General features: G+C 36.4%; 1 long non-coding RNA gene across 1 annotated transcript; it reads right to left on the reverse strand.

The window, feature by feature from the left end:
- Positions 1–919: 919 nt before the first annotated feature.
- On the reverse strand, positions 920–1694 carry LOC127150647 (uncharacterized). The gene is made up of 4 exons (XR_007823246.1): positions 1602–1694; positions 1404–1445; positions 1062–1142; positions 920–969 (listed from the first exon to the last, which is right to left on the reverse strand). It is a non-coding gene; the product is annotated as an uncharacterized LOC127150647 (long non-coding RNA).
- Positions 1695–25584: the final 23890 nt, after the last annotated feature.

Consider the following 25584-nt stretch of genomic DNA (forward strand, 5'->3'; position numbering starts at 1 on the left):
TTGTTTCTGGCTCGCGTATCAGTGAGTTTAAGGAGACTATCAAGCCGAAATCCAATAGCGGAACCTATATGAACAATAGAAAGAACTCATAAGTCTTGGTGACACCATTCAGAAGTTCTAATAGCAAAACAGAAACAAAACACATGTCATAGCATGAATAAAAATTGTCAGTGGACAATTATAAAGGAGAAAAGAGTAAGAACCAGTAAACACTTGTACTACTTTAAAGTTATAAGTTTTTCAATTTAAAGTATCTAGTGCCTTATGCATGGCATCACTAAAAAAGTTGGTTTATAAGTAGAGTTCTATCTGGATCTAGAACCATTTGTATGTATATATGTGTGTGTATAATCAATAATGCTTTTATTGGGCTTCTCGGGATGTGAATTATTCTTTGGTTTCTTTGGAGGGAGCGGAATGATTGTGTGTTTAGAGGGCTGAAGAAGGATGCTAATGATGCTTGGTTGCTTGTTCAATATTACATTTCCCTATGGGCTTTGATTTCGTAGACCTTTTGTAACTATTTTATAGATTCTAATTCGTATAGTTGAAGCTCCTTTCTTTAGGAGGACTCCCTTCTGGGTTTTTTTTTTCTTTTTTTGGGTATGCAAATGAAACTAATAATGATGATGATGATGATATAAAGATTAGTACAAGTTAAATGACTTAAGATTCAAAAGTTGCAATTAAACTAGAGCTATGAAAATAATGTACAGACATAAACGCGTTAAGGGAAAAGACTTTTACCTCTAGCCGTTCCATGGTTCAAAGCATTACCCAATGAAAGGATAGTTTGCATTACCCTTTTCAACTTTACCGAACTTCTGATTTGACTAGCACATGGAGAAAAGGGTTTAAAATGTGAAAATGTTCAAACAGTGCACCTAAATTAAGGGAATTTAAAAGAATATCATTTACATCTTCAGATGCCGCATTAATAGTATTCAGACTATTTCTAAGGTCAGAGGCCTAGAAAGTGAAAATAGTGAAATTGGTGACAGGTAGTATAAAAAAGGAAAGAGGAAAAAGGAATGGAAGAATTAAATAGGTTGTCCCCTCACCTGCAATCGGAATTGTATCTTGAAAGAAAATACCCTTAGCTTGGACTCTACTCGTGGGACTTTCATTAATTCTAAAAAGAACTGTTGGGGAAGAAGACAGAAGCAGGTTAAATTTTTTGTAGCAAATAGATTCTCTAAATAACAAGAAAACCAAAGCATATAATTATATAAAAGAAGGGATTCAGATGCTAAAATAGGATTTTTCCCAAGCCATGGTTCAAACGAGAACATGGGATTGAGGATTGAATTGCATGATAAGTTGGCCTATAATCTTCATACAAAATAAATAAGAAAGAAGCAAGCTGGAAGGAGATTGAATGAAAGAGAAATGTATTAACACACTTGTTCACATTTTCCCAAGTTGTCCTTATCCCCATTGTAACCCTGAATGTAAAAGCAAAAAATTCAATGTCAGAGAAGGTTTCAAACAAAATTAAGGCAGACGTTAAAGCCGACCACAAAGAAGTAGTGCAAACTAAAGGAAATGCAATATGATTCAGGCCACTGAATGTAAGCAGTTGCACAGAAGGAAAGAAGCACCTTTAGTAATTCCATTTCTTCCTTTGTTGGACAAAACTTGATTAGGTTGTCAACCTGATCCACATCTAATGCCGATTCATCCAGTGCAAGGACTGAACACTGAGAATGGTCACCGCAATTCGTACAAAAGACTAAATCAAAAATGAAAATACGCTTGAAGCAAATAACACCCTCAGAAAACACATTATGCCTCCACCATTACACAAATCAAAAGGGAAAACGCGACCAAAGTCACACAAAAAATGCACCAATCTCAAACCTCAACCAAACTGAAACAGCACCGGTAAGTCACAGGTGTAAGAGCACGTGGTAGTACCTGCTGATACAAGCCATAGAGTAACAAAGCGGCCTCATCAGAGAACTTAGACCTGAGGGCCTTTGAAGACAATTTCGGTGATCCATCAAAACCGGCATAAGAAGCCGCGGCGTAGAACCGATCGGGATATTGCAAGCCGGAGCTCGCCCTCACCATCGCAGCCATAAAGAATGTAATAAAGAAGGAAAAGTAAAAAAAAGAAAAAAGAAAAACGGGGCGATGAGAACATGGAAGGAAGAGCTAAAAGGAAACTTGCAAGGTAAGAAGAAGAAGTGAAGCGTATAGTCAAAAGCTATTATTTAATGGTCAACTCCATCTTCTTCATAACGCTCCCTTCCTTTTTAACCCTAACCCAAACCCTAATTACATTCTCTAATCCAAACAAGAATTTGTAAATTTTGTAATGAAAAGACATTCTAGATTTACGACATTTACACCCAAACCCCCCAAAAAGGTTAAAAACGCGTTTTCCAGCAAGCCCCCTGTTCTAAGATGCGAGAGATAGAGATCAAAGCAAAAGGACACAATCTTCGCCGCGTGAGCAGATCCTACTTCATCACTTCATCCTTTTTCTCTCTCTATCTAATCTTCCCTTCTTAATTCTTAATCCAATTTCATTTGGGTTTTTTGTTTCTGAAATTCTTCTCTCCTCAGGTTCTCTCTCTGTTTCGTCTTCTCTCACTCAACGCAACTGTGGAATCTGGAATGTTCAATCCCATCTTTCGCACTGTTCAATCCCATCCAATTTTTCTATATAAGCTTAGGAATTGGACGAACAAACAAGTAGCACCTGAGGTTATAGCCGTCATCGTCTGATGGAATTATGTGAGAGAGGTATCAAAGGCGGAGATAAGGGAGTTGGAACTTTGCGACGGTGGAGATTGAAGAAAGGGAAGAAGAGGAGATGAAAGATGGACGAGGATTAGATGCAAGAAGGGGAGACGAGAGGGATAGAGGGAAGGGATGAAGGCGGCTGCTAATGGGTTAAAGGAAAAAGCATTAAAACCCTAGTGTAAAAGGGAAATATTAATTAAATAAAAATAATAATAATAAAAAGTAGCTTTAATGTCGGTTTTAAACTGACATTAATCCTTTCTCTTTGATGTCGGTTTTAAACCGACATTAAACATCCGCATTTTAAAAACCGACATTAAACATTCTTTTCATTTTTTTCAACCGACACCAAAGGTCATATTTCTTCTAGTGAATTTTAAAATAAATAAAATATAACATATAAATAAAATAAAAGAAATAAAAAAAAAAAAAGAAATTAAGAAAATAGAAAATCTAAAAAAACATTCTCCCACTTATTTGAATTTTTTTCATATGTGTGTCCTACAAACTCTCCTAAATGCCACTATTTATAGGTAATTTAGCAAGGCATGAGTTGGATTACATGGATAATAAATGTTGAAAAATCCCTTGAGAAATTGAATATAACAACCTTGTTGGTCCATAAGACCTTTAGATCTAATTACTCAATAAGCCTCAAACAACAAGAAATCAACCGAAGGAAAGTGTTTTGAAATGATTACCTTGATGATCATGATCCAGATCAAGAGTAAAGAAAACTCGTTTATAAACTGGTGATTCGAACCACTCGATAAGAGGCCTGATCAATACCACTTGAATGATCCTAGCATGCAAATCCTAAAACACAAGAAATTGGAAATGGAAAATATACCCGATGTAGAGCCAAAAGCTCTGATACCAAATGATAAGAAATCCCTAGGCATTGGATCTAAGAACCATGTTAAACAACAAGACTCAAAAAACACGAGTCCCAAAATCGATTTGATTTCAACACCTAAGATAGGCTAGATTCAAGTTACTTAGGTGATCTAAGAAACAAAGGATTGAACAAAGTTAGAAACCCCGTCAACCCTCGATCTTCGAAGCACTCCACAAGTAAGACAGTTTATTTCTCACTTGAATGCTCTAAATATTCGTGTATTTTATCATAACAACACACAGAAGAAAAAATTCTACATTTTAGAATTTTTCAGATTTCATTCGTCCCTAATCTTCTTTTAAAATGTAGAAATTACAACTTATTTATCTTTATTAAAATATTAAATTAAAGGTCAAAATATTTAATTTTAAGTCATTTCAACTGCTATATAATAAATAAAAAAAACATTAAATAAATGCATAATTCCTTAATAATTATTTAATTTTATGACTTTTTGGTTGTCCAAATAACTCTTCAATTTTTAGGCATTGCATCTCTTCAACTTCTTCATTTGATTCAAATTTGATTTCTTGATTTGTATCAATAAGGGTGAATATCTTCAACATATTCGACATGATAGATGTAATGTGGAGGAAGTGACATAGAAAAGACAGTGAGCATCTATTAGCAATATTTATGGTTTGATGTTCAATGTTAAAAGGTTATTTATTCACCTAAATAGAGGGCAATTTTCTTCTCCCAAAGCACAATTATGGAAACACATCTAAAATTCTAAAAACAATGAACATTAGCTAAAAGGGGGGAAAAAAAGCTATTGTTAATATTATTTTTTGGGGCCCAAAACTTGTTTAGTTGTAATGGGTAATGTAAGATTAAACTAAGTTAAAAACTAATAATCAAAAGAAAAAGGTTAAACAAACTTTAAAAAGTGTTTATGTCTTGGGATTGGAGGCAATCTTTCATTGTAAATTGTAATTAATTATGCAAAATGAGTTTCATATATTGCAAGAGTTAATGCTGATTTTAAGGGAAAGATGTTCCCATGATTATCTTAGCCCTATGTGGAAAAAAGAAGAAGAAAAAAATCACTTATTTTTGCTTTTGAAAGTTAGTGGGAGTCAAATTCCTTTTTCCAAAAAGCAATTTTATTTATTTATTATTATCTTTTTCCAAATCAATTACATTATTTGATGAGAAATCTCAAAACCAAATGCCCACACTTTCTCTTCTCTTTTCTTTTCTTTTTTTTTTTTTTAATTACTCTTGGGTCCAAAAGTGATATTTTTCTTCAAATCAATGATTGAACTTGACCTTAATCATCATCTTCATATGTATATTCAAAGTTTTTAGTCCCCCCCATGTTTCTATTTTCCTTACATTACATGATGATCCAAATTTTTATTTTATTTTATTTTTCTTTCCAAAGTTTTGAAACTTTCTATTGATTAATCTCATCAATCTATTCAACCGGTTCTTTTTTCTTCCAATTTCATGCAGTGAAGTCCACAAGGCCCATTCTTTCCTTAAAATTAATACTCTAATATGAAAATGTAGATTTCTAATAATTTATTTGATAACTATTTGATTTTTAGATTTTAGTTTTTGAAGAAGATAGTTTCTTTTTCGCATTTTTTTACAATATTTTATTTTCGTCAAAGGAAACATTTTGATTTTAAGTAATATCTAAAAAAACAAAACAAATTATTTTTGAAAGAAAATAATTTGTTTAGTTTTGAAAATTTGCTTTTGTTATTGAAATTATTACATGAAATGAGACCTAAATTATTAAGATTTTTAGTTAGAAAAGTGGTAGAAGGTAATGGGTTAAGTAGAAGGATAAGGAGGAGGAAGAAGAGCGTGGGGAGTAGTGTAGTTGCCCCTCATCCCTATGACCAAGAGTGTGGAGATCATTTCTTTTAGTCAAACAAAACCGATTTAGATCAATTGGTCCACTACTACTTTAGTTTCCTTTTCCTTCATCTTCGGTTTTGTTGCAAAGAAAGCAAAGTGAAGGAAAAGAAAGGAGAGAGAATGGAATACGAGTGGAAATGCATTAGAAAATCACTACATTGAGTAACATTTTCTAAAGAAACCCTAAAATGGTCTCTCAAAAGTTGTCTAAAGAGTCTTTTGCGACTCCCATCTCTTTCTTTCACCCTTCCATTTATTTAATTTCCATACTTTTATTGCTTCAGAATTCATAATTCAAATGTTATTTTTTCTTTTAAAAAAATGGTCAAATTGCCAAAACCATCCCTTAGTTATGGTAGTAGTTTCAACTTCAACCACAGAAATGACAAAATAAAACGTTACCTTTCGAGATAGCAAAAAATTTTAAATTATAGAAATGGTAAAATAAAATTTATAATTATTAATTGCAAATTAACTGTGGCACCCCCTCTCGGACAAACCACATTGTCCCGAAAGGGAGCGTGATAAATGAATAGCGAATGACATCTCCCTAAATATCATGCACTAGCTATAATCAACATACCAAACAACAAACTTACTAAGACATAACTTACAAGCTACATCTCTAGTACGTACCAAACTAGCGACAAATTTTATAAATAAGCAAAAGCCTTACAGTGGCTAGTTACATAGTTTTGTTTAGTACATTTCAACAATCAGTATATACAACTCACCAGAAACACAAGTACACCTGGACTCAACCCCCAACACTGGACTCAAAAGCAAGCTAACGTACAACATGTACTAAGTGTGATTAGAAGCAACGTCAACAGTCAACACGATAAAGTTATGGAAAATCTCAAACTACCTAAGGAGGGGAGAAAACAAAACGATTTTGAAAACATGAGCTAAACAAGCTTAGTAAATGATAGATTAATAAAACATATATTTTTCCTTTCACAATACACTTGGAAACCTGATTATTTACAAGGCATGTAAATCGTAAATCTTAATATTTGTTTCAACAAATCTAGCAATTTCAAGCATCGTAAAATATAAATTCATGCTTTGTAATAAATAATTGAAAATCTTTCATAGATCACGTAAAGGAATGTACCCTCAAGTCACCAAAATAGTCCGATCATAGATCAAGTTGCTGCATGCATGATGGTTACCATTTAATACAAATTTTTCTCACGCTTGTCCAAGTGTAAGCGGAGTGAAAGGTTTCCTAGGTAAGTCAGGATCAAACAGAGAATTTCTATCAAAATTTAGTTATAACACCTACTTCTCAACAAGGCGATATAAACTCTATACAGTATAAGTATAAGACTATACTAATCTACTTATTTACACAGAGGATCTATAGAGAAGAACGAAATGGATGATTATGGGCTGCGAACTAACTTGTGTTAAGAAAGATGAAGGAAAGTTTCTGCATCCAAGCAACCAAAGACATGCAAGATATTCTTGATGCAATATAGATCACTTAACCATCTTATATTTAAGGTGAGCAACATATCAGCACCTAAACACCACACTTGTTCTCCTTTCGAAATGATTGGAGGAAAAACGCCAAAATGAAGTCTAGCTTACAAAATCCTTTATGCGGGTGTTTAGTTAGGTCTTTGCCACTTATTCTCTCAAGCAGTTAATGACGAGTGTTGGCCAAGCAAAGAGTTGGGCTCAGGCTAAACACGATTACTCTTATACTTAAAGAACCCTTATCAAGTAAATAATAAATATTTAAACTACTTATACCACTCCAACAAGATGAATAGCAAAACAATGGAAGAGAAGCAGTGGACAAACATGGATAGTCTTAATAAATTTTGGTCTTTTGGCCATAAGATCAATAATATTCATAAAATCCATTTAAAACAAACAAAATGGAAAGTTACGAAATGTGTCGAGCCGTTAGAATGCATTGGTTTTCATTCCATAGCTCTTTTACAAATTTGAAGAAATGGTGGGGAAGCGTCTCTTTCTAATCTCTTTCTAAGCTCTCACTCAGATATTGACCATAGAAAGGATGGAGGAAGGAGCACTACTCTATAAATGGTGAAGGACTCTAATATTCGTTCTTTCACTGGCCTCCTTAAGGAATAACTTCCTTTGTATGATTTTGTTCATTGTCGAGTTGACTTCTTTTATAGACATACTTTAGACAGGAAATTAATTGTTCATCCTATGTCATGCTCCTGAAGTGGACGTGGATGAATTGAATGTAATATAAACATATTTAACCTTTCAATTATATCAAATTTTCAATATATAGTTCCTTGTTCTTATAAAATATCGTTGAATACATAGTAGCATGCAATGGAGGGAAATTACTTTTGACTTTGATCCTCCTTTTTTTTTTTTTTTCTTTCCTTATATAATGGATTATGTTTTCTCTGTAGGTTGTTGCTACAGAATGGAAGATTTAGAAATTAATCAAAAGATATGTAGATGAAGATTTTAGAGAGGAAGATTTGTTTTATAAAGAAAATATGTAACTAAAATTTCATCTTGGGTGACAGATTTTGTTTAAGATTTTAAAATTTAAAATTTTAGTTTAGAAAAGATTTGGTTAAATTACAGAGGGCATGTTCGGAGTATCAAGAATCTAAATCATGTGTGCTCTCCTACAGATTTGTTAAAATTCTTAATAAATTTCTCTTTTGCCATTTTTCCAATTACAGTTTAGAATTTTGCCATATAGTCCGATTCCTCTGAATTATAACATTTTTTGTTGTATAACTTTGTGGGTTCAATTGTTTTTGTTGATGGACTAATTTCTACAATTATGATAAGATTGTCGGTCCATATTATTATACTTAAAAGAAGTTATTTCTACAATTTACTAGAAAAGAGAAGAGGTAAATTGGTAGAATGATATTACCAATATAATATACCCTTGCAATAGTTGGTGGTATCATTTGATCCTTCTAATCCCATCCATAAAAGAATATCACTTATATATATATTCATGTCCTTTTCTAATTTCTTTTTTAGTAGAAAGTTTGTTAGGATATATTTGAAAAATTGTGTCTATTTTGCATGATTAATTAATGTGAGTAGCTGAAACATTTGTAAGTATAAATATTTTAAATTAAACCATTTAATACATATATGGATTGTGTTATATAATTTATTAATTGAATTTAATACTTGAGGTGGGAGATTCAAAGTTTTGAATTTCTGGATGGACATGAAGTAAATGAATTAACAAATTAATAATTATTGTAATTTAGTAAATTTAAGTATGAAAGTATATTAGGGTGGTGTGGGAGTTCAAAATATTTAATTTGAGTTTGGCCAAGTAAGTTGCGAGATATGAGAACTTGTGGATGTTATTATTATTATTTTTACAATAATTTAAAGGGTGAAAAATAAATTAATGTTTTTTTATAGGCTTATTTTATTAATTTGTAAATGGTTTTCTTTAAAATTGAAAACACATCAAATGGTTGGAGACGAAGTTAATATATTTTCCTTAAATTTCAAAACTTTAATTTATGTTCTTCTTCTGAGTATAGTTTCTAAAAATTATCTCTAAAGATGGTTAATTTTAATAGTGAAGATCGAGTGTCAAAATGGGTTTAAATTGAGTAGCAATAACATAACATGCCCTCTATATGTTTTGAAGTATAAGTTTTGATTTCAATTTGGAGATTGTTGTTGTATTTAAAAGTTAAGTAAATGTTGAGTTGTTTTATTTTATTTGAGTCTTTTAAGAAAAAGTCATCGAAGTAGATATACACAAATTTCTAATAGTTAAAATTATTTATAATATATAGCAAAACTTATTAAACTATGTGTACTATATTTAAGTTTTTATTCTTTTATTTTTTCTATGCATAACTTTTTTATAAAAATATACTTTTTATAGAATTAGTTAAAATATGATTAATTTTTATAAATGTAATAAAACATCAAAATATTTATTGATATTTTCATAAATTTCAGATTTATCTTTGATATCGCGGACCATTCATCATTTCTCTTTCTTATTTTTCTTTGCGGTTTATTAATCTTTCTTTTAGATTTATTCAGTTCTTCTTCCAGTTTTTCTTTCCTCTTCATCTTCACTTTCTTTCTTTCTTTCAACTTCTCTTCTAGAATATAAAGATCGTTTATGTAACGCCCCAAAATTTGGAATTTAATTTATTATCCTAAGTATAGTTATTGAAATTTTGGATGTTTTGAATTAAGTGAATTATGAAAATTTTATTTTATTAGACATCAAGAAAATATCTAATGGTGATATTTATTTGAGAAAAAAATTGAGGTGATTGGTTTATTTTGATTTTTATAATGGAGATTGTTGGGTTTAAATAAAAAAGAGATTAAGTGGATTTAATTGATTAAATTAGGAAAAGAGAAAAGAAGAATAATAATAAGCATATTATTGTTATTATTCTCTTTAAAAGGACCATTGGGACCCGTGTAAACCACCATCCCCTTCATTGAGAAAGGAAAGAAAAAAAAAAGAAAAAACCCTAGCCGCTAGATCCGCCGCCGCTGTAAGCCGATCGCACAGCCCTAGCCGCCAGACCCGCCGCTGCTGTGTTCGTATGACCGCCGCCGGAAGTGGACCGCGACTGTCCGTGGAAGCCGAGAGCCCAACCCGCACGCCCGCGTCCTTTCCTCCGTAGTCCGCCCTAATCTGTCGTCGTCTGCACCGGTCCACCAAATGCCGCCCCGTTCCATCGTCGACCATCGGAGTTCGCCGGCACCTGGTCAACGCCGCGTCGTCGGAAGACCGAGCCCCACTGTCTCAGCCGTTGCTCGAACTTGAAACTCGACCCTCGCGCCTGCGTCTTCTTCACCGCATGAAGCCGGCCGACCCGCGTCCCTGCCCCGCGATCCCAGCTGTGCCCCGCACAATCTACTTCGAGTTGCACCCGCGCATACGCCGTAGCTGAGCCGCATGTATGCCGCGCCTGCTGGAGCAGCCCTGCACGGGTGCGAGCCACCTGTCTGAGCTGCTTCTGCTTTCTAGCCGAGCCACCTAGCCGTTTCACCTGTCTTTGAGCCCCCAGCCTGCTTTCGGTCCTTTTCACCTAGTTTGGTTAGTTTGATGAGTTTTGGAATACCCAACTAAGATTTGAATTTATTGGATCTAAAATAATATAATTTTGGGGTTAAATTAAATTATTTCTCTTAAGGAACATCTTGGACCAACTGATTTTTGGAGCGTGGAATTTCTTCAGTTAAGAGCTCAAGCGTTGCAACCTCGACTTAGGGTAAGTTACGTCAACTGAATGTTTAGAGTCCTTGATCGTTTGGTGATTAAGTTAATTGGTGTTTCTAATCAGTAGGACTTCGCTGCTGGGAAAGCGTGACTTTGTGGTTAGGACTAGTTGGGCAAATCTCCAAGTAAGAGATTCTACTACTACACCTACGAGTTGAATTAAGAGATCGAATGCATTCTTAGTTATTCACATTGATGACTAGACTGCATAACGACATGGAATTTAATGAGGATATGATATGGCATGATGATATGATTTGACATGATGATATGATTTGACATGACAGTATGATGTGACATGATGACGTGATGATGCTATGTCACGTGTATTCTATGGGTAGGGTGTATGTTAGCTTCTTATTAGAGTCGTGCCCACATGGGTGTCCTTCGAGATTACCACTATTATGACACAAACATGATGGAGAGACCCGACGGGGTCGCTCATGCTTATAACTGCGTATTCCGACAGGATTACCAGTCTGACTCTGACATTGACATTGACATGATGTGAGTGATCCGACGGGACCACTCACCGCCCGATCGTCTTAGGTGTCCCCTTGGGTTCACCAAAGACCAGCTTGTTCCTATAGGATCACAGATTGCACGTGTTCGGGGACGTGCCAGTTCAGGGGTACCACTCTTCAGGACTCTAATAGGAAGTTAACAAGCATCTAGTGGGTATAGTAGTGAGTCCCTTACTGAGTATTTTATACTCACTCTTTCCATTTCCTTTTTCAGGCAGAGGTAGAGGTAAAGGCAAGGGCAAGCTGGCGAGCGACCAGAAGTGACCGTGGCGAGCCATAGGGATCTTACGCTTTCGCTTCACGGGATAGTTCAGACCCTAATGTTTGCGTTTTAGTTCATTCTTTATTTGTCATTTCATCTCTTTAAAATTTAGATAGGGCCCGAGTTAGGATTTCATTTTTATGTTTGTCTCTAATCACACTTGTCCATGCTTTTAAATGAAAATTTGAGGTTTTTGTTTTATTTTATTTTTCCAAACTTTACAAATTTATTTATCTTTTAAATTAGTAATGGTTTCAACTTAGTATAAGGAGTTGAGTCGTTACAGTTTAAATGTCATTTTTGATATGATCTAAACGATCGCTTTCATAGTCAACATGATCGTGTAGCATGGTCAACACGATCAGTTAGATTTGAAGTCATTTTCCCTTAATTTTAAAAGAACTACACGATCATGTGGATAAGACTTAAACAATCACATACTATAGTCAACACGATCATTTGGATTTGAAATATTTTTTCTATTGTTAAAAAGAACTAAACGATCGTGTTGATACTATATACATGATCGTGTATCATTTTCTACACAATTGAGTATCATGATCATTTAGAAAAAGAATTACATGTGCGGGTGTGATCGATTAATCGTGTGTTGATCGAGACATTTTTGGGATTTCTTATTGTGGGTCCATGGGCTTTTTTTCCTTTTCAAAATTATTCTATATAGTGTAAATATTTTGCTGAAAACCTCTTAAATTAAAAATAAAGCTGTAAATTATTTGAATAAATTCAAAATTAAATTAATAATATTATGTTTATATTATTGTTCATATTAGTAATATTTGGTAACTAATTTTAAGTTAAATATTATATTAGATTCTAATACTTTGAAGTTTATTCGATTTTATTTGAGAAAACTTTGAGTGTTAAATTTTAGCATCTATATTTTTTTAATTTTAATTTTAATATCTCAAGTCAAACTTTATCAAAATTGGCTAAATAATAATTAAAAAAAAAAACGCTTAGCAAAATATAATAAGGGAATATGTTTCAAATTTTAAAATATAAAATCCTAATGAATAATAAAAGGTCTTTGTTTTGAAAATAAACAATAAAAAAAAGATTAAAATTGAACATTTAAAAATACAAAATTTTGAAATATAAATACCAAAATGATACTTTAGTTATTATTTTTATTTTAAATTGAAAATGTATTTTCACTTCTCCGTGTGGGATTTATAGAGACGTGAAAATGTGATAAATGGATTAAAATTTAACATGCAATTGTTATTGATTTTTTAAGACTATAGAAGTAAATTTAAACCAACCACAAGAAATCTTCGTACAAACTCATACATCAGTTGAACTTCTTAGACATTGTATATTTCAGTTTAGTGCCATTTATAGATATAATTATTTTTTAAAAGTAAACAAAAATATATAATTAGTAGTTCATAAATATATATTCACATCAAATAAATCATCTCTCCGGCCAATAAAACCGATGTCTTAAAAATTGAAGGATACTATTACATGATCCTTCTTTTTCTCGTAATGGTTCAAATCGGAATTTTGTAACGACCCAACTCCTTATTCTGAGCCGAAGTCATTACTAAATGTAAACAACATGGTTTAAGTCATAAAGTTTAGTTAAAACAACAAAACAAAAAAAAAAACCTCCGAATTTTATTTATAAAAACCAAATCAGGGTAATATGCAAAATGTAAATAAAGTTAAAATCCTACTCGGGCCCTATCTACTTTTAAAGAAATGAAATAGTAAATAAGGAAGAAAATAAGACTCAAGTACAAAATGTCTAAAACGGGGTAAGCGGAAGCAGAAATCTCTATGGCTCGCCACGGTCACTTCTGGTCGCTCGCCAGCTTGCCCTTGCCCCTACCTCGGCCTCTACCTGAAAACATATCATGGAAAGAGTGAATATAAAATACTCAGTAAGGGACCCACTACTAGTCCCACTAGGTGCCTGTTAACTTTCTATTAGAGTCCTGAAACTGGTACCCCATAACTGGCACATCCTCGAACACGTACAACATGCGCCCCTGTAGAGACAAGCTGGTCCTTGGTAATTCCCAAAGGAATACCTAAGACGCTCGGGCTGTGAGCGGTCCTGTCGGATCACTCACGTCATGTCTGTGTCAATGTCAATGTCAGACTGGTAATCCCGTCAGACTACGCAGTCATAAGTGGGAGCGACCCCGTCGGGTCTCTCCATCATGTCTGTGTCATAGAGGTGGTGATCCCGAAGGACACTCAGGTGGGTACGACTCTAATAAGGAGCTAACATACACCCTAACCACAACATACATATATATAACATCATCATTCAATCATATCACATCTCATCACCACAACCAAACATAAAGTCATAATCAGCCGTCACACATTAACCATGTCATTATAATAAGTCACATCATGCCCTCATTAATTATACTATCGTTATGCAATGTAGTCCTTAAGTGCATAACTAGGAATGCATGTAGTCTCGTGATTCTAATCGTAGGGCTAGTAGTAGAAATCTCTTACCTGGAGATTTGGTTGACCAGTCCTAATAGTAAGAAAAGATGTGCTTTCCAAGCAGCGGGGCCCTAAATGATTAGAAACAACAATCCAAAAATTAAATTATTTAAAACTAAAATTTCTCTTTGTTGGGTATGCCAAAACCCAACTAACTTACCAAAACTTACCAAGGAAACGTGGCGAAAGACAAAAATTTAGGTGGCTAAGAAAACGGCTTGGTGGTTCGGCTGGAAAGCAGGGATCGGCTCGGCTTGGGCGCAGTCGCGGCTCGGCTCGGTTTGCGGCAGAAGGGAGGCGTGGCTCGACTTGAGAGTTGGGCGTGCGCGGCTCGGCTTGGCTAGGGGCGGCGCGCGAGCACGGAGCGGGCGGACGCACGATGCTCGCTGGTCAGGTTGCGGCAGGGACTCGGGTCGGGCAACTTCGCGCAACCGCGAAGTTTCGGACGCGGGTTGCGTGTTCGGGTTCGTGCGGCGGCAGAGGCGGAGCACGGCTGCTCTGGGACGGATCGAAGCGAAGCGACGCGGCTTCTGGCTGGAGGTCGGTGAGACAGATGCGGCTACGGTGGGCAGACGCGGGTGCGGACGTGCGCGACTGTCGCTTGGCGTGCGGCGGCTCGACATGGACGGCTCTCCGATGCGGCTGGGAGAGTGGATGTCGGCTCGGGTGGCCTACGGTGGTCGATCGACGGCGGTGGTCCGAGGAGGGTGGCGGCGGCTAGGGTGGAGGAATTTGGGATTAGGGTTTTCTTGGGGAGATGATGAATTTCACGGTTTCCAATGCCCCTTTTTAATAAAAGAAATAATAATAAAATAGTAATTATTACTTTCTTTTATCTTTTTCCCTACTTTAATCCAATAACAACCATCCACTCTCTCTCTTCATTTAAAACCAACAATCTTACCTTTCAAAATCAATAATTAATTTTGTTACCTTCACAAATAAATATCTTAACCTTACCTCATTAATTAAGTATCCAACCAATAAGTAACTCTAAACTTTAATTAATTATAAGGTCAAAATAATCCAATTCCATAAACAAATTCGAAATTTACAAAATTACTATTGAGATGAATAAATGAAAAATCCAATCTGTTGGGGCGTTACAACCTTCCTTCCTTAGAAAACTTTCGTCCTCGAAAGTTCTAATCCTCGAACAGCTCGGGGTACTGGACCCTCATGTCATCTTCTCTCTCCCACGTGGCCTCTTTCACTCCATGGTTCCGCCAAAGAACTTTGACCAGTGAAATTTCTAGACTACGGAGCTTCTTGACTTCCCTTGTCAAGATCTCGACAGGCTGCTCCTCAAAGCTCAAGTTCTCACTGATTTGCAGTGGCTCGAAGTCCACTACATGCGTCGGGTCTGCGACATACCTCCTCAGCATGGAGACATGGAATACATCATGCACTGCAGAAAAAGATGGGGGCAACGCCAAGCGAAAAGCCACGGGGCCAATCCGCTCCAGTATCTCAAACGGCCCTACGAAGCGTGGACTTAGCTTCCCCTTCTTCTCGAATCTCAGAACACCCTTCATAGGTGCTACCTTCAGAAAGACCATGTCTCCCACCTCAAACTCGAGATCCTTACGTCGAACATCAGCATAACTCTTCTGTCTACTTTGTGCTGTCAGCATACGAGCTCGGATCTTCTATATGGCCGCATTGGTGGTCTGAACTAACTCGGGGCCTAGCATCCTCTGCTCACCAACCTCGCCCCAGCAGACGGGAGATCTATAACACTTACCATACAGAGCCTCAAACGGTGTCATACCGATAGTAGCCTAATAGCTGTTATTATAGGCGAACTCCATCAGATGCAAATGGGAGTCCCAACTCCCTGAAAACTCTAGCACGCAGGCTCGCAGCATGTCTTCCAAAACTTGGTTCAATCTCTCTGTCTGACCATCAGTCTGAGGGTGGAAGGCCGTGCTGAAATCTAACCTCGTGCCTAATGCAAGTTGGAGTCCTTTCCAGAACTTCGATGTGAAACGAGCATCTCTATCTGAAATGATGGATACTGGCACTCCATGCAGTCTCACTATCTCCGACATATATAACTGTCCCCACTTACTGGCCGTGTAAGTGGACTTTCCTGGAACAAAGTGGGCTGACTTCGTGAGTCTGTCGACAACAACCCAGATTAACGTATAGCCCTTTAGGGTCCTGAGCAGTCCTGTAATGAAGTCCATCGACACACTCTCCTATTTTCACCCTGGCACACTCAAGGGTTGCAACAACCCGGCTGGCCGCTGTCTAGGTGCCTTCACCTGCTGGCACACCAAACACTTACTGACAAAATCTGCCACTTCTCTCTTCATGTTCCTCCACCAATAGACACTCCTTAAGTCCTGGTACATCTTCGTAGTTCCAGGGTGCATGGTAAATGGAGAACTGTGAGCCTCAGTCAAAAGCTCTGTCTTGACTGCACTGTCTTCCGACACACACAAGCGTCCCTCAAACGTAAGGCCATCGTCAGAGGATATGAAGAAGTCCTCACCTTGCCCTGTCTCTACCAAACGACGCTTCTCAACCAAATAAGAACCATTCAACTGAACGACAATAATCCTCTGTCTCAGGGTTGGCTGTACTGACAACTGAACCAACTGTGAAGTAACCTCTCCTACTGAGACTGCAATCTCGACTCTCTCAAAATCTCTGAGTAAGGGGGCTTGATTGGTGATCAGTTCTGCTGAATGTGGAACATTCCTACTCAGCGTGTAAGCTACTACATTTGCCTTACCTGGGTGGTATAGAATCTCGCAGTCATAGTCTTTCACCAACTCGAGCCATCTCCTCTGTCTCATGTTCAACTCCTTCTGGATGAAGAAGTACTTCAGGCTCTTATGGTCAGTGAAAATCTGTATCTTCTCACTGTATAGGTAATGCCTCCATATCTTCAGTGCAAAGACCACTGCTACCAACTCTAATTCGTGGGTAGGGTAGTTCTGCTCATGACTCATCAACTGACGGGAGGCATAAGCAACTACCTTACCTTGCTACATCAGGACACAACCCAGTCCCTTTTTGGAGGCATCACTATAGATCACAAAGCTTCCCGACCCATCGGGCACTGTCAGGACTGGTGCAGACACCAGCTTCCGCTTAAGCTCCTGGAAGCTACTCTCGCAAGCTGGGCTCCAAACAAAAGGGGTCCCCTTCCTGGTCAACTGAGTCAAGGGATTGGCTATACGAGAGAAGTCTTCCACGAACCTCCTATAGTAACCTACCAAACCCAAGAAACTACGAATCTCGCTAACTGTCGAAGGTCGGGGCCAACTAGTAACTGCTTCGATCTTTGCTGGGTCTACAGAAACTCTCCCACTAGAAACCACGTGGTTGAGGAACGTCACCTTCTTTAACCAGAACTCACACTTGGAGAACTTGGCATACAGCTTGTTGGCTCGAAAAGTCTCCAAAACCTGGTGCAAGTGCTCCTCATGCTCAGCCTCAGTTTTGGAGTAAATCAAAATATCGTCAATGAAAACTACGACGAACGAGTCTAGGAAGTCCTTAAACACTCTGTTCATCAAAGTCCATGAATACCGCAGGAGCATTAGTCAGACCAAAAGACATCACAATGAACTCGTAATGTCTGTATCTAGAACGGAAGGCCGTCTTAGGGATGTTACTGTCCCTGATCCTCAACTGGTGATAGCCTGATCGCAGATCGATCTTAGAAAAGACGGTGGCTCCCTGCAACTGATCGAATAAGTCATCAATCCTGGGCAAGGGACAACGATTCTTAACTGTCACCTTGTTCAGCTCTCTGTAGTCTATGCAAAGGCTCATCGACCCATCCTTCTTCTTCACAAACAACACTGAGGCTCCCCAAGGTGACACACTGGGTCGGATGAAACCCTTATCCAGCAATTCCTGCAGCTGTACCTTCAGCTCCTTTAGCTCGGCTGGAGCCATTCTATAAGGGGCTCTCGAGATAGGAGTAGTGCCCAGCTCTAACTCGATGGCGAAGTCTATCTCCCTGGGAGGCGGGAGTCCTCGAAGCTCGTCGGGGAAAACATCAGGGTACTCCCTTACCACTGGTTCGGAGGACAGGGAAACTTCTGGCTCTCTAGTATCTACTACGCTTGCTAAGATGCCCCAAGTACCCTGGCTGAGTAGTTTACTAGCCTTCATGGCGGAGATAACCTTGGGTATACATACCATGCCTGCCCCCCTAAATTTGAAACTAGGCCTCGAGGGAGGATTAAAGACGACTTCCTTACCAAAACAGTCTATGCTTGCATGGTTAGCTGACAGCCAATCCATGCCTAAAATCACATCAAAATCCTGCATGTCTAACACTAGCAGGGTCACGTCTAACTCATGATTCGCTATCTTTACCCGACATGCCTTTATTTTTTCTTTAGACAACAGGACCTCCCCAGATGGAGTAGAAACAGACAAAACACTACCCAAAGGTTCTACCTCTAAACCCACATGCTGAACGAATATAGAGGATATAAACGAGTGGGATGACCTAGAGTCAAACAGTACAAACGCATAATGCCCCAAGATTGAGAGCGTACCTGTCACCACTGAACCAGCTCGCTCGGCCTCCTAACGTGTAGTGGCAAAAACTCTTCCCTGCTGGGAAGCAGAAGGCTGGTGCGGGCCAGTCCCAATGAGTCTCTGAGGACAAGCGTCGGCGTTATGCCCTGGTTGCTTGCACCTGAAGCAAACCCCGCTCCCTAATAAGCAATGACCTCCATGAACTCTCCCACACCTCCCACAAGGAGGTAGCTCCCTCAACGTCCTCCCTGCAGCAGCCAGCTCCTGACGATGCCGCTGGAAAACACCTCTTGACCTCAGATCTCGCTGCGGTGCCAGAACAGGCTGCGACTCCGCCTTCCTCTTCTGACCAAGGCTCGACCCTCTGCCTGTAGCCTTGGACGGATCAACTCTCTCCTGCAGACTCAAATCCAGTGCTATGCGTAGTGCATCAGCATGTGTGGCTGGCCGGAGGGCTCAGACGATGTCCTGAAGGTCTAGTCTGAGACCTCTAACAAATTTCTCGGTCCTGGCCGCCTCATCCCTCACCACATCGGGAGCGAAACGGGATAGCATGTCGAACTCGATGTCGTACTACTCCACTGTCATGTCGCCTTGCTCCAAGTTTAGGAACTCTTGCAGCTTGGCGTGCTTCACGTTGGCCGAGAAGAACTTAGCGTAGAAACTCTCCTTGAACTGCTCCCAGGTTATTTTGCTGACGTCGCCCCCCAGCATCCTCTCCACAGTCTCCCACCAGGCGGTGCCTCTTTCCTCTAGGAAGAAGACTGCACACTGCACTTTCTGGTCGTCTGGGCACTTCATGTACCGAAAAATAGTTTCTATGGACGTCAACCACATTTGGGCCTTTATGGGGTTGTCCATGGATCCGTCAAAAGTCTTAGGATTATACTTCCTAAAGTCTCTCAAGTGCTTGGCCTTAGCCAATAGTTGAACTGGCACGGGCTGAGCTTCCATCGGGGGTGGAGGAATGATGGTCTGGGCCTGAACAGGGGCAGCCTAGTTCTGCTGGGCAGCGAGGAAAGGCGCTAGAGCAGCTTGCAGCATGTCCTGATAACGCTGCTCCATTGCGGCGAGATTCGCCTGGGTGACCGGTGCGTTAGGGTCGACCGGCGGCACAACAGGTTTCTCCTCCGGCTGGCAACGTCCGGCTCCTTTGCCTCCCCTACCACCTGCTCGGCGTGCACCTCTACGTGGCGGCATTCTCCCTAAATTTCACCAACAAAAACTTTTCACCACAAGAACATAACGCTCAGATTTCTATGTCTAGTCTATTCAGGCAATGTTATAATCTTAACATTAGCAAGGCTTTGAGACATACCTGACGAGTGACGAAGGACCGTATAGCCATAGAGTTTAAATAAAACCAAAACAAAACAAAGACTTACATCGTAAGTCAGTCTACAGAACCTAAAACACTGGGCTCTGATACCAACTGTAACGACCCAACTCCTTATTCTGAGCCGAAGTCATTACTAAATGTAAACAACATGGTTTAAGTCATAAAGTTTAGTTAAAACAACAAAACAAAAAAAAAACCTAAGAATTTTATTTATAAAAACCAAATCAGGGTATATGCAAAATGTAAATAAAGTTAAAATCCTACTCGGGCCCTATCTACTTTTAAAGAAATGAAATAGTAAATAAGGAAGAAAATAAGACTAAAGTACAAAATGTCTAAAATGGGGTAAGCGGAAGCAGAAATCTCTATGGCTCTCCACGGTCACTTCTGGTCGCTCGCCAGCTTGCCCTTGCCCCTACCTCGGCCTCTACCTGAAAACATATCATGGAAAGAGTGAATATAAAATACTCAGTAAGGGACCCACTACTAGTCCCACTAGGTGCCTGTTAACTTTCTATTAGAGTCCTGAAACTGGTACCCCCATAACTGGCACATCCCCGAACACGTGCAACACGCGTCCCTGTAGGGACAAGCTGGTCCTTGGTAATTCCCAAGGGAATACCTAAGACGCTCGGGCTGTGAGCGGTCCCGTCGGATCACTCAGTTATGTCTGTGTCAATGTCAATGTCAGACTGGTAATCCCGTCAGACTACGCAGTCATAAGTGGGAGCGACCCCGTCGGGTCTCTCCATCATGTCTGTGTCATAAAGGTGGTGATCCCGAAGGACACCCAAGTGGGTACGACTCTAATAAGGAGCTAACATACACCCTAACCACAACATACATATACATAACATCATCATGCAATCATATCACATCTCATCACCACAACCAAACATAAAGTCATAATCAGCCATCACACATTAACCATGTCATTATAATAAGTCACATCATGCCCTCATTAATTATACTATCGTTATGCAATGTAGTCCTCAAGTGCATAACTAGGAATGCATGCAGTCTCGTGATTCTAATCGTAGGGCTAGTAGTAGAAATCTCTTACCTGGAGATTTGATTGACCAGTCCTAATAGTAAGAAAAGATGTGCTTTCCAAGCAGCGGGGCCCTAAATGATTAGAAACAACAATTAAAACCTAACCTTCATGGAACAGAGGTCCAAGAGTTGTTTGAAGCAACTTACCCCAAAATCAAGGTTGCGCTAACTCCCTTTAAGTCGAGAAATCCCACGCTCCAACACCAACTTGTCCAATCGGCCCATTTCAGAAAGATAATTTAATTTAATTCAAAATTAAATTATTTAAAACTAAAATTTCTCTTTGTTGGGTATGCCAAAACCCAACTAACTTACCAAAACTTACCAAGGAAATGTGGGGAAAGACAAAAATTTAGGTGGCTAAGAAAACGGCTTGGCGGCTCGGCTGGAAAGCAGGGACCGGCTCGGCTTGGGTGGAGGAATTTGGGATTAGGGTTTTCTTGGGGAGATGATAAATTTCACGCTTTCCAATGCCCATTTTTAATAAAAGAAATAATAATAAAATAGTAATTATTACTTTCTTTTATCTTTTTCCCTACTTTAATCCAATAACAACCATCCACTCTCTCTTCATTTAAAACCACAATCTTACCTTTCAAAATCAATAATTAATTTTGTTACCTTCACAAATAAATATCTTAACCTTACCTCATTAATTAAGTATCCAACCAATAAGTAACTCTAAACCTTAATTAATTATAAGGTCAAAATAATCCAATTCCATAAACAAATTCGAAATTTACAAAATTACTCTTGAGATGAATAAATGAAAAATCCAATCTGTTGGGGCGTTACAAATTTAGTTTGTTTTATTACCATAAATATATAAATAAATAAATAAAATTATTTTAAATGACAAAACTATCAAAATTATTTACAAATATAATTGAATTTCTTAGTCAAAATAATAGATATGTATATATATATCTATTAGATAGTACATCTATTCGTGACAGATAATAGTAGTTTACTAGTATCTATCAACATCTATTTGTGATATTTTGCTAACTTATTTGCAAATATTTGAAAGATTTTTAATTTAAATATAACAAGATTTTCTACTTTTCCTACCATTTAGATAGACGCTAATAGAAGTCCATTGGCTTCATATCAATAATAGAAATTGGTAAAAGAGTATATTATTGACAATAATTGATAAAAGTTCATTAGTATCTATTAGTGATAGAAACTGATAGAAGTTTACCACTGGTATAATTATATTGATATTGAAAATAATACATATCTATCAATACTTTCTTTTTTCCTTGTGCTATTTTTATAAATAGTTAACATTTTTTCTGTCCATTGAAATTTTTCAAAATAAAACCAAAATACAAACTTTATTTCAAAGCTATTGTTAACTACATTGATTATATGTAACGCCCCAAAAATTAAGATAATTTTAGAGTTAATTATCTTAATTTTGTTTAATTAGATTTAATTTATTGGGCGTTATTTTGAATTCATTTAATGGAAATTATTTGATTTTTGTGGAAATTAAAATTAATTAAATATTTATTGGATAAATATTTAATTAATTAGAGGTTTTGGCATGTGGTGTTCGTTGAGTTTTTGATTAAATTGTAGGTTAAGAGAATTACGTAAAGTTTGGATTTTTAGTGTTGTTGAAGTTGAATTTAATTAAATAATTATGGATGTTATTTAATTAAATTGTGGGGTGAAAAGTTTGTTGGAGATTTGATAATTATATGTATATGTGGAAATATATATATATATAATTATTATGTGAAAGGAAAGTTGAAATATAATTATTTAAGGAAAAGATAGTTGTATTTTGGAGGAAGAATATTCTTTTTTAGTAAGGGAGAAAAAGTAAAATAATTATATTTTGGAAAAATATAATTATTTGTAAAAAGATAATTACTTTGGAGAAAGAAAAATAATAATTAATTATTGTGGAAGATAATTAATTATTTTGGAAAAAAATAAGTAATAATTAATTATTGTAGAAGATAATTAATTATTTTGAAAAAGATAATTAATTATTTTGAAGAAAGAAAATAATTAATTATTCTTCAAAAAGATAAATATTGATTATGTAGTGAAATTGTTATGGTTGGGTTAAGACAATCCATGTTGAGAGTTATAAGTGATTTATTGGAAAAGATTTGATTGATTAAAATAATTGAGGATTTAAGTTAATTTGAGATTTTGGAGGGAAAAGTTAGTTTTGGTGGAATTGGATTTAATTGAGTATATATATATATGGATATATATATTCAATTAATAATATGGAAAAATGTAGTTAATTATATTATGGAATATAATTATATTTGTTTGGAAAAGAAGATAATCCATGAGGAGAGAGATGGTTGATTTTATTGGACAAGAAAAGGTATATATTTATGATGGTTTAAATAAATATATATGTTTATTGTAGATTATGGTGAGAGAAAAATAATATTAATAATAATAATAATATTAATGGTTATAAATGCCTAAAATTTTGTGCATTTAAGGCATTTATTTAGGAAAGATAATGGAAATAAAGATATAGGTATATATTTGGATTATATATATATATATATATATATATATATATATATATATTTATATATATCCTAAAAGAAAAAGAAAAAAATAATAATAAATATTATTGTTATTATTTGGGTCTATAAATAGCATTGGAATGCTTAAGTTAGAAAGTAAAGGAAAAATAAAAAGGTTCTTCATCTTCTTCTCTAAAATAATCCTCTGTTGTCGCCGTCTCACAAGTGGTAGTTAAGATTGGTCTACCAGCTTGAGGATTTAAAGTGATGAATTTTTCCATCAAGGATAATAGTATTTTTCAACTTTCATCTAAGTAACCTTAGTAAGCCAATGAAATTAAATTAATATTTTATTAATTTAATTTTGGATCTTTTTGAGTTTCTTTAAAGGTTCATTTGACAATTTTTTTTAGGATTTAAATCTTGGATTTTTCCCAATCAAGGTTAAATTGGTTTCAACCCCAATTTTTTGGAAAGTTAATTAATTTGGAGAATTTTTGGATGTTAGCCAATTGCTAATTTCATTAATTAAGATACTGAGTTTTCCTTTTATAATTAGGATAAGGTTAATTGGAGAATTTTTATTGTCGGCTAGGGAGTACTTTGTTTGGCTAAAATCTCAAGGTAAGAGATTCTCCTACTAGACCTTCGAGCTGAATTTAGGAGACCACATGTAATTATGATTATGCATTGATGGTAGCTAAAATGCATAATTTGATGCTATTGATAATGACTGTCATTGTATTGATGACTGATGTTGATGACTGGTGTTATGTTAATGACCTGTAGTATGTTGTTGACGACTGTTGATGTTTATGTTGATGCATGATATATTAATCACATGCTTAAGAACGTTAAGATTAATACTCATGTCATGTTATGATGTTATGTTATGCTACATGCTATGGATAGGGTGTTCTGTTAACTTTATCTATTAGAGTTGTACCTGCATGGGTGTCCTTCGGGATCACCACCTTTTTAGGACTGCGTAGTCCGACGGGACTGCCAGTCTGGCATTGACATAGACATGATTTGAGTGATTCGACAGGATCGCTCGTAGCCCGATTGTCTTAGTGTTTCCTCCGTGTACGCTGCAAACCAATTTGTCCTAGGTGTTCCTTAGGGTTCACCGAAGACCAAGTTTGTTCGTACGGGATCACGGATTGCACGTGTTTGGAAATGTACCAGTTCAGGGGTACTTCTTTATAGGACTCTAATGGGAAGTTAACAGACACCTAGCGGGATTAGTAGTAGGTCCCTTACTGAGTATATGTTTATACTCACTCTTTCTATGTTTAATATTTCAGGCAAAGGTAAAGGTAGAAGAAAGCTGACGAGCGACATAAAATGATCCGTGACATGCTATATAGGGACTCAGTTTTGCTTCAGCGTATATGTTGTGTTTCAGCATTCTGTTTTTAATGAAAATATAGTTTCCCTCCTTTTAAAAAAGTGTCTCTTGTCATTGTTTCTTCTTAGTAATGACCTCAACTTAGTATAAAAAGTTGGGTCGTTACATTATAACTAAGGTATAATGATAGTAAAAGTGTATAATAATAATTTTAAAGAATTGCAAGTATATCAGCATATCTTTTAATGATAGACTTTATTGTTGCTAATAAACTTTTATGAATGATAGACTCTATCACAAATAGACTTCCATCTCAAACTCAACTGTAAATATAACATAAATCCAATTATCCTAAAAATATGTTAGTTTATTTTAAATTCTCCTATTATATTTACTTTCTTAAGTCATAATTTTCAAAAAAATTAAAATAAAACAAGTCACCAATTTTCAAACTCAACTGCATACATTATACATTTTTGAAGGCATATGATTGTATGTAACAAATAAGTTGTGCACAAAATTCAAGGATAAAAATAACAATTTAAAATATTAATCTCTCGAAGATTAAATAAAGAGTAGGAGGAAAGAGCGATTCGTGTTAATAAACTTTTAAAAGACTCATAAACAAACATATAAACTCATAAACAAACGTATAAACTAAATAAAATGATGTGAATGAAAATATATATTAAAATAAGGGACAAGAAAAACTTTATTTAATTAAAAGAAACAATGATCTGTTAAATATACCAAATAAATTAAGATATACATTCGAGTACT

Source organism: Cucumis melo, chromosome 8 (assembly GCF_025177605.1).
Source record: "Cucumis melo cultivar AY chromosome 8, USDA_Cmelo_AY_1.0, whole genome shotgun sequence".
NCBI classification, from domain to species: Eukaryota; Viridiplantae; Streptophyta; class Magnoliopsida; order Cucurbitales; family Cucurbitaceae; genus Cucumis; species Cucumis melo.